We start from the raw sequence: 6,035 nt of genomic DNA on the forward strand, positions 1-6,035 counted from the left end.
TAATCCACTGACAGGTAGATATTGGAACAAGGAGTTGGTTTAACTTAGTCTGGAGAATAGCTGGAATGACTGTGTTGAAAGCCACAAAAAAAAGATCCTTGCGTATGTCCCCGGTCTGTCCAGATGTTGCAGAACATGATGCAATCCCATGTTGACTGCATCATCCACAGACCTTTGCTTCAACTGAAATGTCTAAAAAAAATGATGCCAATTTGCCTGTTAACGTTTAATTATTGTTCATTACAGTTCACAACGTCGTAACTTTCTCAGTGTTTGTCAGGCTGGACCAATCACATGTGCTATTGCTGAATTAACACTTAAAAGGGAAATTTACCTCAGAAAATTATTTATTGCTATTTTCCAACACATTAGGACCCATATAATACAATATAAAAATATTTTCAATTTGACAGCTTGTATAACTCACAAAAATAACAATGAAAAGAGTTTTCAAAAAAAGAGTTGACGTGAACATTTTTGTTATACAAAGTCACATGACTTATTTGCAGGGACCACATTTTTTCATTTCTAAAAAAAAAAAAAAAATGTCTCCCTCACTCATTGCTCCTGGTAGCAATACAACCTTTTAAGATTTCAGAAATAGTTAAATACAATTCTGTTATTCTTTACCCTCCCTCATTTTGTTTCCAAAACAAATGCTGTTACTTTTTCCCATGGATCACAGATGTAGAATGTTTTAATAACCTAAATCTTCATACTGCTCTTTTGTCTTTCTCTCTTAGTTCTCTACAGTTTGTGGTATCTCGTTTTGAAGGCCGCGTCCTCCGGAGGTCACATTTGTCAGCCGCATACGTCATCGAGGCTGTCTCGTTTCAGAAAAACGAGTAGGACACTTCGAATGCGACCTTCTTTCACGAGAATTCGGAGGATTCTGTTCAAATACTGAAACTCGATTCATATCTTTTTAATGATGTATTAGTTTGTCAAGGTAATAACATTACATCTAATATTCCGTCAAAATGTCCAAAGCTTATTACAATCACTGCTTATGGCAGAGCTGACACCTAGCATCGCTTGTCAGGCTATCCTCCTTGGTTTAGAAAAAAACAATTCAAGGGCCCTTCGGTAATTGCACTCTTTTACGAGTGGACCATTTATGCATATTTTCATGCAGGCTGTCAGACTGTTCCCCTGCAGTCTGTTCCGCAAGTCTGTCTTGATCTATACATGGAAAGTGAATGAAGTTTAGATTAGCGTCGAGTCGCTCCTTTACTGTCGAGTCGCTCTACTAAAATTCGCGCTGTGAACATAAAGCCCGCCTACTTTGATTTGATTGGTCATCTCAAATATTCTGACATTGACGAGCAGTGACAGACCAATGAGGTTCAGATGAACACACAGACACACACACACACACACACGCTCGGCGCCGCTGCGGAAGAACGCGCTGATAACAAGACTGAAGCGAACACGAAGGCTTATCACATATTTAAAGATGGAAAGGGATAAAACAGGACAGAGTAACACGGCGAATATCTATGGAACGCCAGGCAGTTCAAATATACGCGAATTTTAACACGTAGACAACGCGTAGACAACACGTCAACAACACGTTGTTTGCACGTTGTTAACGTGTTGTCTACGCGTTGTCTACGTGTTAACTTTTCAAATATCGCTCATATGTATTTTTTTGACGACGTAGTTAAGGCGGCAGGCGTGTGTTGCTTAGGCGGCCGCCTTAGTTTCAAAGTGCTGCGGGAAACCCTGACTACCATTAAAACACATTTGATTTTTAATCAATGTAGAATGTGTAACTTAAAAATAAACAGATTTGTGTGTGTGTGTGTTTTGTTGGGTGACAGTTGTAGGTTACAGTTTGACAAGAGTTTAGAGTGTGACAAAAGCACTTTGTTGTGTTTTATTACGAGTGTACACGAATATAAGTAAACACTTTGCAGTTTGAATGATGTCCTGTATGAACAAAATGACGGAGTATGTTTTTATGTTTGATCGCGCCCACGGCTCTCTCTCTCTCACGTCACACACAGTTCGATCGCGCCCACGGCTCTCTCTCTCTCACGTCACACACACACACACACACACACACAGTTCGATCGCGCCCACGGCTCTCTCTCTCTCACGTCACACACACACACACACACACACAGTTCGATCGCGCCCACGGCTCTCTCTCTCTCACACACGCACACACAGTTCGATCGCGCCCGCGCCTCTCTCTCTCGCTCTCTCTCTCCACTGATCTATATAATGACATTCTATAATAGATCAGTGTCTCTCTCACACACAGTTCGATCGCGCGTGCGCACACACAAACACACACACACTCCAGCATTGCAATCTTGATCAGACTGTTCATTATGTGAAATAGAGCGATATGTATCGCTATTTAGTTTTATTTATTTTTATACCGTGTATTCTCCGTGTAAATTCGTGCACCGAGACGTGACGCCCGTCTGTCCATTTTGGATTTTGATTCATTTTCTGTAGCCGTTAAAAAAATGACACATTTTTTGTTGTGGACCAACTCAACTCTGACAGATTGGGGAGGGGGGAGTGATAGTGGTCATGTAATCTTCATTTATTTATAATTTATTATTATTATTATTATTATTATTGTTAAATTAGTGTTCATAAACAAGTTATGTATGGTCTTTCAAGAATTTCAAGTTAATAATATAACAATTTACAAAAAATATTTTTAAAGCTTGTGTCACGTGGTGCCCCCCTAGTGGTTGTGAATGGTTGGTGCCCCTGGGCACTGGCCCAAGTGCCCTTATGGATAATCCGGCTCTGCCTCTGGAGCACAAGTTGATTTTAGCATCACTTGAAACTCCAGCCAAATGTATGTAAATTAGAATGCTATTGGTTGAACTAGCTATAGTATATATATATTTTTTAATTTATCAATATACATACAATTTAAAAGTATTTCATGAATAAATTACAAATGAATTCCTCCCCACTTGCTTTAGCTGCGAGCTCTAGTGTTGTGGACCGCATGCATATGTTCAGGACACTAAAGAGCTGTTTGGTCATGGGGCATTTCACAATACTACCCTCTCTCACCCATTAAATATTACTTAAATATTTCTCACCCATACCTATCACTTCTGAAAACATGAATTTAACCACTGGAGTCGTATGGATTACTTTTATGCTGCATTTATATTCAAAGTTCTGGTACCCATTCACTTACAGAGCTGAAATATTCTTCTAAAAATCTTCGTTTGTGGTCAACAGAAGAAAGAGTGTGATGGCATGAGGTTGAGTAGATGATGAGAGAATGATACTTTTTAGGTGAACTATCCCTTTAAGTAGATTGTCACACGTACCTTTGCACGGCGAAATTCCATGGGCGAAAATACGTCATCTCAAAGGAAACCTGCGCGATTGTGAATTTTTCTCTATGGACTTCTGCTGGAGAAGTATTTCCTCCCGGAGATTTCGCCTCGAGTTCGAGTTTGGTGAACTGTGTGGGTGGTGCTTCGAAAACAGCTATTACAGGGGAGTTCCAAGAGGAAATAATTTTAATAACAACCTTCCCAATCATAGATAAATGTAATTTAGCCCACCTGCCCACATCACTTGAAAACCTTTTTATTCAAGGGTCAAAATTTATTTACACAAATTTGCTGGGAATAAAATACCCAAATACTTAATGCCCTGTTTGAGCCACTGGAAGTCGCCTGGCTGAAAAATCTGTTACAAGGCAGTATGCTGTCAGAGCCAAAGCTTCGGATTTAGACCAATTAACTAATAAATAAAAAAAAATAAAACAATTCTGAGAATTTAGAAAATGAACTAATAATTCTGTGGAGGCAAGGGATAGATCTATTATGGTCAAAAACAAATAATAAAATATAATCTGCGTAAAGCAAAAGCTTATGCACCACACCTCCCGCCATCACCCCTGGAAAATCCTCCTCCTTTTTTATCATGGCTGCTAATGGTTCCAGGGCAAGACAGAACAATAATAGGGAAAGAGGGCAACCCAGCTGGGTGCACCTATCCAGAGTAAAATAATATGAAATTAATCCATTTGTTTGTACCATAGCTACCGGGTGTCTATAAAGTAACTTAATCCATCCAATAGTAGATGGCAGCAACCAGAGTCTGATCATTCGCCACTGACCACAAGATATTGATGAAACACCGTTATCAGAAAAGCTACAGCCCTGAATAAACCCCACCTGATCTATATGTATAAGAGATGTCATAACTTTACTTAATCAGTTAGCCAAAATTTTGTACAGTATTTTAACGTATAGCTGGATCAGGGGAATTGAATGGTAACTCTTACACTCACTCTTTGTCCTTTTTAAGAATCAGACTGATCTGGGCTCATATCATGGTTGGCGGAAGCTTCCAATTCTTAAATAATTCCATATAAACTTCTAGCAAAAGTGGAGCCAGTTCTGTAGCATATGATCTAAAACATTAAGTGGCAAAGCCGTCTGGCCCCGAAGCTTGCCTGTGGGCAAGGCCTTAATTACCTCGCCAAGCTCCTCCAAGTTTATCACAGAATCAAGAGAATTATTTTGCTCAGTCGTAAGTTTGGGAAGTTCTAATGGTTCCACAAAGTTTTTAATATCCTCATCATTAGACGAAGACGTGGAACTATAAAGATCAAGATAGAATTCTTTAAAAACATTATTAATATCAATAGCTGAGGTAAACATTTTCACCACCATCAGATTTCACTGAGGGAATGGTAGAAAAAGACTCTCTCTGTTTTATATATCTAGCCGGAAGTTTCCTTGCCTTATCCCCCGACTCAAAGTATGACCGTCTTGCCCTGAATAGCCAAAACACCTTTCTGTGACAAAATAGTATTATATCTGTATTTCAGTCAGGTAAATCGGCCATTAGATGAAATTCGGCACTTCAGCTCTGTCTTTGCACTTTTAATATGCCCTTCCAATTCCACGAGTTCTTGTACTTTAGATTTTTTGGTGAATGAGACATATTGTATGATCCAGCCCCTAAGAATCACCTTAAGTGCCTCCAAAGCCATGCCCAAAGAGGATCCTGAGTACCAGTTGGTCTCCATATAGACATTGATTTCAGCCTTTAGCATTTGTTGATTTTGATTTTGCAGAAGGAATACATTAAAGAACCCACTATATGATTTATTTTTCTCCATATGTGGCAACAGCTCTAAACACACCAGGGCGTGATCTGAAACTAAAATATTTCCAATTGAGCAATCAACATCAGATGAAACGAGGGAATTATATATATATATATATATATATATATATATATATATATATATATATATATATATAAAAATCTATTCTAGAGTAAATCTTATGGACTGATGAAAAAATGTATAGTCCCTACCAGATGGGTTCAAAAGTTTCCAAATATCTGTAAGACCTAGATTTTTACACATCCTGTGAAGCATCAATGTTACTCTGGGGGGCTTGCACACATTTGCTTCACTATGATCAGATGTATAAAAAAGCCCTGATCATCACCATTAGGTGCATAAATATTCACTAAAATAAGACATTATCCCTAATTTTCAGCTAAAACAATTATGACTCTTCCTAATTTACCTTTACTCTGTTTGAGACATTTGAATTGCTGATGTTCACTTATCAGTGTAATGACTCCCCTGCTCTTACTCGAGCCAGCACTATAAAAAAAATGCCCACCCCATATCTTTCCAATTTTTTCAGCTTCCTGCGGAGAAAGGTGCGTTTCTTGAACAAGCGCTGTATCATATTTCTTAAGCTTAACCCTTGTGCATCAATTAAAAAAAGTTACACATAGCTTCATTATGGACAAAAATGTCCATGTCCAAAAACTGTCATAAAAATATTATAGATTTATATTTTTTTCCACTTTCACTGACATAATTTTTTTAACCAGCATCAGCTCTAATCATAATGACCAAACATTCATTCATTTTTAGAATTTTAACCCTTTAAACGCTGGTTTGTTTACATAATGCCACTGTTGTTTTTTTTAGGAAAAAATGAAAAATAGTAATTATTTTCAATTTAATAGATGCTAAGCAGAATTTTTTTTCTTTGATTATTAGAGCC

Source organism: Xyrauchen texanus, chromosome 18 (assembly GCF_025860055.1).
Source record: "Xyrauchen texanus isolate HMW12.3.18 chromosome 18, RBS_HiC_50CHRs, whole genome shotgun sequence".
NCBI lineage: Eukaryota > Metazoa > Chordata > Actinopteri > Cypriniformes > Catostomidae > Xyrauchen > Xyrauchen texanus.